The following is an 8,750-nucleotide window of genomic DNA, read 5'->3' on the forward strand; positions in this document are numbered from 1 at the left end:
AAATAACCGCTCTCCAAAAATGACGACATTGGATAACACGCGATTTTAAAGCACCACTAACCGCTCTCTTAGTTTAAGCGGAACCGCTCTTAGATCTCATTTTAGGCGTATTTACTAGTTCAGAAATTAGTATCTGAATCACAAACATGACCGATAATTTGCGTTTTAATTTTCTAATAAAATTCGCTGCTAACTCGATCTCTACACTAGTAAATATTTTTTTTTTCAATTTTTTATTTTAGTAAATCATAAATCAGCCTCTAAATCAGTCATTAATAATGACTAACAAATCAATTATTCTATTATTAGACATATTCTAACACCTCTTGCTAGATTAAACTAAATGAGATATACAAATTATGAATGGATGAATATTTGCCAAAGGGACATATTAGTTGCAGTGCAAATTATGCATTTTCTTTTAGAAAAAGCTAGAGTACCCCCTCTCTTCCCTAATTTTTATTTTATTTTTTTGTTAAAAGGGTTGCTAGTGTATATATCTAAGATTTATATCGTAGGTTTACTGTAAATTATAGATTTTCATTTACTGATTTTGATTTGTGTAAATTTTAATTTTGTAATTTTGAGGTGAAGGAACCGCGTACAGTTTGTTATAATTATATATTCAATCACCTTTACTTTCTAATTTTATCGATCCAGGGTGTTGCTAAACCCTAGATTTACTAGTTAAGCACATTAGAAACATTGCAAGGCGACATGAACTGCGTGAAAGTTTTTGCAGGTCGATAGATATTGTCTCTTATTTAAGTATTTCATAGTCAGACAGCATTTGCCTCCTCAGACATGAAGCCATTAAAACAAGATAACCCATTTTCAGTTAGGCTCACCAGTGTATGGCGAAATTATTATCTGTTGAAGGCTTGGATCAGAGAGTCTCACATCCATCACCATGTCGTAGTATAAACTATAAATGGTACCGTCATTTTAAAACACCCATTGTTGGCTAGCCCATGCATTGCTACAACCCATCATGACAATGGTAGCTCCTTTTTTGAACTCTTCAGGAGTTAAATAGTTGTCTGTATTTTGCACTGGACGTATAGAACCATCTGGGTAAAGTGCCCATTGCTGCTCTTTCTTATTGCTGTCACAATCAGCCAGCCCCATGTTACTTCCGTGAGCTTTCATGCAAAGATCCAAATACCCGGCGATTGAAGTTACAAAAGGGCTTGTGTCATTGCCTGTACGCCAGCCCTGTCGCATTAGATACTCGTTCATTTGCACGGTGAGTGTCCCTCCCATGGTGTTAGATTCAGCACTCAAGACCAAGCCTGACTTTGAATTGATAATGGTTCCATTGTCCCATATATCCTAATAAGTGACCTCCGGTACTGCCGAGCTGCAATCACCTATCATGACATAATTTCCTGGATCAGAACCGTAGGCGGTTAAACACTTGCCCTTGGACCTTATCGTCTTGTCAGCTTTCAAGGTCCACAGCTAGTTCTCTTCAAGCTGGTCTATGCATTTCCACATTACAATACGATTGCCGTTGTAATAGCCGTTGTTATAGACATCCACGCACATCCCATCACGACTCCCAATGCGCACGGTTGGTTCTGAAAGATCGCATGTCTCTGCTTTTTCCACAATTGATCTTAGAGGTGATTGGTTTGCATTTCGTTCGCAGACGTGAAAAAGCATCAATGCTAGAACTGAAACTGTTGGGTGGGACAAGTTGAGAACTACGCACAAACCATTAATGCTCAAATCGTTGCTACTGCACTTCTACAAAAGATCTTAGAACTCCTTTTCCCTTCAAATCTTTAGCACGCCCAAGATATATTCTTTGGCCCTTTCCTCCAAAATGAGAACCACAAACTCAAGATTATGCTATGCTTTTGCCATATTCAGAGAAAAGAAGACACGAACTTGATGGAAGGAAGCTTCTACATGCTGCACTAACTTGCGACTTTTACATGCAATTGCATTTGAGGTAAAGGGGTCCATGTGTTTGTACTTGAATATGCGTTATTATTTGTTGCATGTATTTTTTCCTCGCTCCACTCATGAATGCCATTGAAACTAACTGCATGATGGTTTTCTCTTCATCCCTCAATATTCTCATCAAACCTAATCATTGACTAATGCTTTGATGCTTGCATGGGTGCGATTGTGGGTAAAGTTCATTGCAGGTCACCGATGATTTGTTATTTTCATGTTACCTATATGAATATGCTTTCCTTGTTGGTTGTGATAGGTGTTACTAAATGAAACCGTACTGCATGTTGTTTTTCCTGAATACATCTCACTTTTCTTTTCAGTTTAGTCTTGGAGAGTAAAGCACGAATTTTTGAATCATTTGGTAAATAAAGTATGCTTCGATCTGCTTGCATGGTGACTGATCTTGATAACAATCTTATTGCATGTTATAATCATCATATTTCCTGCTTCTATGTCCTTTATTTGACTTCTCGGACATGTTCAGAAAACCTTAATTTTTTTATTCCTATTGATAAGTGAGTTAGGGAAGGTACATAGATGGGGTGTTTTGGTGGATATTTTGAATGATGAGTGAAACTCCGTTAAAACTTGTTGATCAACCTGCATGAAAATGACTTGTTCTGTGACTATGGTGATGCAACTTTGTGTATGTTTGGTTGATTACCTTGTTTAAATCAATGATCAGTGTGCATGCATGGAGTTCTTCTTTGCTTTCTTTCATTCCTTGAATGAAGTAATGAACTGAGAAGTATTATGGTGAGTGTTTGATTTGATTGCATGCAACTTTGCTTCTTCCTTCCTCGGTAGAGCTTTTGAGTTTTGCAAATGGACCTGATTAGAGTATTGTTGTCATTGAGAATTCTGTTACCCTCGACCCAAGGTTGATTTTATGAATATGATATTCTTTGGTGTCTAGATCTTCTGTTGTTTTAGTGTTTTGCAGTGTGTCACATCTAAATAAATATATGAACCTTATCATCTTTTGTAAGAATATTAAACTACAAACTCAATGCATAATTTGTAACATTCCCAATTTTTAATTTGTGTACTTAGGGTTATCCGAGTTTAGTTAGCCTTTATTAGTACTACTATTATTATATTGATTGATTTTCGTGCATTTTTTATGATTTTGTGGATTTGTTGATTTTATGAATGTTCTCTTTTAATGATGATTATTTAAATTGCAAGGGTCCCTGCTGCACGATAGAGCTTGTTATTTTTGTGGTAATGTTTGATGTGAATTTTTATGTGCATGTGTTATAATAATTACATGATGAAATTATCTTAAATAATCCTAGGTTAGTGAGATTAACCTTAGGGCAAAAATGTCTTTTGGTCAAATAGGAGGACCCCATTTTACTTCATGATCATTGCGATTAATGCTTACATTATCTTTTTTGATTCATGTTATTTAATTTTTGCTAGATATTTTCTTAAACTAGTAGAACTACACGTGTGGCGTTTCCTCTCTAACCTTAATTAGCCACTTAAGGAAAGCCACCCTTTTGCCCTAGATTCCATGTGCAAAACAAAATTTCAAGAGACACTTTTCAATCTTTCCTCATTTAAGTCTTGTAGCCGAAAAGCCATTCAATGCCTAGGGGGAGGGAGAAATTCGAATAGACACCTTATGATTTTGTTCAAATATATCCCTTTTAATTAGGGCAACCAATTTTCGTTAATGCATGAGATAGGAGAGAGAGAAACCGACCATAATGACATAGATTCTGAGCCTAAATAATTGCATTTAATACAATTATCAATTCCCTAGTTGCCATAATTAAATATAGCCGTTTGTCCTTTCCTAAACCGTTACATGTTAAATTGCAATCAATTGAGATTCCCTCATAAAAGGTGCAGCTGAGAATTAAAGGAAGATTAGAGCCCAAAATCCCTTCCCGAAACGTAAACTCTTCCTATTCTCGTGCCCTTTATTATAACTGACCAATTTAATCCCATTTGACATTTAGATCATTTATTGAGAAATTCCTCATACTTAATCACTCTCACGAGAAGCCCTTTCACCTAGCCGTTACATGCACCATAATTACCTCCCACTTACCTTCAACCTCTCGAGAAAATGAATGGACACACGCTCAAATTCCCTTTCCCATATAATTGGAACCGCCAGCCGCATTTAGGGAGTGATGATGTTAGCTTAAGAAGTCGCCACCTAAGGCATTTAAAACCCAAAACTGTGCATGACATTAATTGCATATTCACCCCTTAATTGCAAACTTTTTAGATTCTCATGCGTATTTAATCCGTGCACCTTGCATTAATTCCCTAATAACCGCGTCTTAATTGCTTTTAAACCGAGGGGACCTCACCTGCCTCATTTAAACTGTTATTCAAGTTACCTAAATTACCTTTTAACCGCATTTAGCCTCACGAGAAACTTAAACAGCAACATTTATTCTAGAAACTATGCCTCATTAATTGCATGCAGTTATTTCTTGTTTTATAGCACTGGCCACACGCCCAAGGCAAAGAGAAAGGCGTCACCTTGTCTCGAGGAGTCCAAGGGGCATAACCTTTTCACTAGCCACTCGAAAGGACATCACCCTTTCAAATTCATGGGACACGAAGGATTTGAACCCATTTCCCTCCACAAACGAACCCTAGCCCCCAACACGCATTGATTACTCACTCTTGCCCAGGTCAACCCACCACTCGGTTACTCCACCATGATGGCTAGCTTGTGGAGACGTGTGGGACATTAAAGACTTACTCCTTTTTCACTCTATGCATTCAATGCTCTTGACAACTCGTGTCACATGCACCTGGACATCTAAGAGGCGTGATTGTTCAACAAGAAAGGCGAAAAGATATGTCACTTCACTTAACCTAACCCTAAAACCCTTGTTGTGCAACTCCTCACCATCAGCCCCTGGAAGACGAATGGGCAAAAGCTTTAAGCCACACTATATAAGGACACCTTATAATCCTGACGCGTCCTTTTCCCCTTATTTTTCAAAAACACTCTCAACTTCACTACTTCTTTTCTCTCTCGACACCTTCTCACCCTCACACCAAACCCTCTATGCCCTTTTCTCTCATGGACAACACACTTCATCACCAACCGCTCAAGAAGGCGACCAAACACCAAGGACTCAAGTCGTGACCAAGATCCTGCTAGTACCAAGGCCAAGCCTATCTCTCTTTCTCAAACCAAACAAGGTTAGGGGAGCTCTTGTTTGCGCTTGAATGCATGTGGTTGTTCGTTAACTTGTAAACTCTGCATGCACTCTCTTCTTCTTGTTTTCGTCTCCGATCTTCATCAATGGAATTTACATGCAAACCATTTTTCTTCATCTCATGGTGATTTTATTTGGTTAGTATTCTAAAAATCCATGTTTTGTAACTTGCGTGAACTTGATTGAGATTGAAATAGTTTTGCATGTTGATAATATTGAAATCCTTGCATGAGTCTCGGTTGTTTGCCTTTACTATTGAATAAAAATGATGACTTTTAACGGATATCTCATTGCATGTTAAAATCTCTACATGAATCCTTGTTTTCTTCTCGGTTCTCATAGACTACCCTTCTCCTCCTTCAAAAATGGAAAACAAGTATATGGAAAAGAGAACTCACCCTTTTCTCTCGATTTAAATTTTTGTTTGACCAAGGAACCCGTTATTTTTTTCTTAACCTAAACGGATTTTCTCACTACCTAATCACTATTTTACGAAAAATTTGTGGTAGAAATGAATTGCATGTGCGATTAAACTTGTGGTCATTTCCATGATTCTTTGATGATTATTTTTGTTTGCAAAGGTACATTTCGACTATGATATTTCAACAAAATTTTTATAACTATCTTCATCTTCTCTCCTTTTCTTTTATTCTCGGACCGTGGATGAATGGTTCTTCTTTTCTTTGAACGTACTAGCACTTATGAGTGTGGATTTGGTTATGTGGTTTGTGACCTTTGGAAATTTAATGTGCGTTCAAAAACGGTGAAGTGAGAATGCGGTTACGAAACTCTTATGCTTATGATATGGAAGATGGAGAGTCAAGGTCACAGTTTAGCACAGCTGAGGGCTGTGAGTGTTCAGGTTTGAGGGAAGGACCTTGGGGGTAGTGGAGGGGGTTGCCCCAATGGTGCGGAATAGCTCACCGTGGCCAGGACACGTCGCCATCGAAACCTCCACTAATCCTGACTGTAGGGAACGAGGGCCTCCGATCACCTTGACTGGAGGAATGGTGGGAACAAACTGAGGAAGTAGTGACGTTTTAAGCGTTAGTGTTTAAATTATGTTGCGACAAATCTCTGTGACTCCGCCTGCATTTTGTAACTGTTTATTGGGCATTTTGTTATGAATGCGTGTTTATTGAAATGTGACTTCGTAAGTGCTTGATACTACTCTGATTTTCTTCCTTACTCAATATTTGATGACTGATTGTATTGGAGCTCACCCTTTCTGTTCGTGTTCCATTGTTGTGTGTTTGTGTGTATTGCATGACTGTATGACAGATGGACCCTCAGCGAGCAATGATATGGGGAGAGGATTCCGACAAGAAAGCAATATGGAGATATAACCAGGCAACGCGTCGTCTCGTATACCAAGGGATGGTCTCCCTGACCATGGGGCCTTTCACTGAAGGCTATTGGAAGCCTAGCTGGAGTGACCACCTTTTTGCAGACGTCTCCGTACCTCTACCATCAGAACGGAGTATCATAATCCACTCACCCCCTTCTTCTCCACCACAAGAACCCCCAGCCAAACGTCTTAAAATTTTTATTGACAAAGGTAAGACCGTTATCGATCTTGACCCCGAGCCTATCCCTCCTCCCAGCCCTTCTCCTGCCCCTGAGTTGAAAGATATTGAGGTTATCGAGTCTTCTATTAGACCAGTATCTCGCCACCTCCCACAGATTCGAGCATCTCCTCCCAACGAAGCTGGACCCTCTGTCCGACGCCCTTCACAACCACCACCTACTTCTCGATCGTCCCCACCCACTATCGGCTGGATTGATAGTGACCCGGACGACCTGCCGCCCTCTCCTCGTCCTCAACCAGTGAACGACTTTCACGACTCCGACGGAATAGAGTCTGACCCCAGCGAGGATTCCTTTCCGTCAGAGTTTTATTTGTAGTTGTTTTATTTTATCATGGATTAATACTGCTCATAGGACTTGGGTTGTTTTTATTATTTTGAAACACTGAACTTTGGGGTTATTTGGCTTTGATTTTTGGACACTTTGATTGGATGGTTTATATATATATATATATATATATATATATATATATACTTTTCTTTTACCAACATACTCTTTATTATATTTCCATAATTTTTTTTTATCTTCAACAGTGCCGTCATTTTAGAATCATCCTGAGAATAATTGGAGTAATGAACATAAATGACTTGTATGTTGTTGAGGTGCGAGATTAGTAAAATTATATAATTTATGAAGAGTGAACTCGATGCAAGTATATTGTTATACTCGTTATCTTTAGTTAATTCGAGCTATTCTGATAAATTAAATATTTGAGTTGGAATGTGAATACTGTTTGATTGAGTTCTCTCACTCGTCTAATTTAGGTGTGTCATATTGTAAAGTCTTAAATCATATTATTAGTATATGGGGTTTTGGTAGAAATTAGGTGTTACACATTTAGTGGTATCAGAGCAGTTCAATCCATTCGGCCCTGGGTATGGTCCTAACTGCCCAAACTTGTGTGAATTGATTGACGAGTTGTTTTTACCTTAGGTTTTATTTTTCTGATTGATGGTGATTCTTAGCTTTAGGGTAGTCCTGCTGTCTTACTTGCCTGCAACTTGTTTTTCAGAGTTCCATGGCTTGGAGACAAAGGAATGCTACTATTGATACCTTGCTCGAGAGAGTAGTGGGTATCCTGGAGAGGCAACACGAGCCAGCTCCGAACCAAGGACTATCCGAGTTTCGTAAGAACAAGCCCTCTCACTTTCGTGGAGGATTTGACCTTGATGGAGCCCAACTCTGGCTGGAAGAGTTGGAGAAGGTATTTGAGGCCATGGCATGTCCGGACGACGAGAAGGTCGTTTATGCTACTTTCATGCTCGTGGGTGAAGCAGAGCATTGGTGGAGGATTGCTCGCCAACAGTTGGTGACGGATGGGACCGCTATTGATTGGCCAACTTTCCGACGTAGATTCTTTGAGAAGTACTTTCCTAAGGATCTTAGAAGGAGAAAGGAGCTAGAATTTCTGAACCTGAAGCAAGGAAGTACAAGTGTAGGGGAGTACGCGGCCAAGTTTGACGAGCTGTCGAGGTATTGCTCCTACTTTTCTCATGCCGATGACCGAGCTAGATGCTCCAAGTTCGAGAGTGGACTCCGGCCCGATATCAAGCAAGCAATTGGCTACCAACAGATTGCGCATTTCCCTGAATTGGTAGACAAGTGCCGAATTTATGAGGATGACACAAAGGCAAGACAAGCTGCATGGAAGAACACTGGACCTCGAAGGAATGTGGGGAGTTCTGACTTCAAGAGGAGAGAGATACGAGATGGGAAGAAGCCGTACCACTGCCCCAACTACCAGCAAAAGGGAAATTCTTTTGACACTTGATGACCAGACCATGGAGGACAGAGGCGACCTGAGTTGCGCTGTTTTAGCTGTGGAGGACCTCATCTCCAACGAGATTGCCACCAAAATCTGTGACTTGCTTTAGATGTGGTCAGTGAGGCCACTATAGCTCTTCTTGCCATTTGGCGAGGAATAATGCAAGAGAAAACGACAAGGGGAGAAATTGGAATGGAAATCGTAGCAATAGAGGTCAGAATCAGACGGGAAATCAT

General features: G+C 39.6%; 1 pseudogene; it reads right to left on the reverse strand.

Annotated features, from left to right (window-relative positions):
• Positions 1–813: 813 nt before the first annotated feature.
• On the reverse strand, positions 814–7,101 carry LOC113862302 (annotated as a pseudogene).
• Positions 7,102–8,750: the final 1,649 nt, after the last annotated feature.

This window comes from Abrus precatorius, unplaced genomic scaffold (genome assembly GCF_003935025.1).
Source record: "Abrus precatorius isolate BTA unplaced genomic scaffold, Abrus_2018 Scaffold3, whole genome shotgun sequence".
NCBI classification, from domain to species: Eukaryota; Viridiplantae; Streptophyta; class Magnoliopsida; order Fabales; family Fabaceae; genus Abrus; species Abrus precatorius.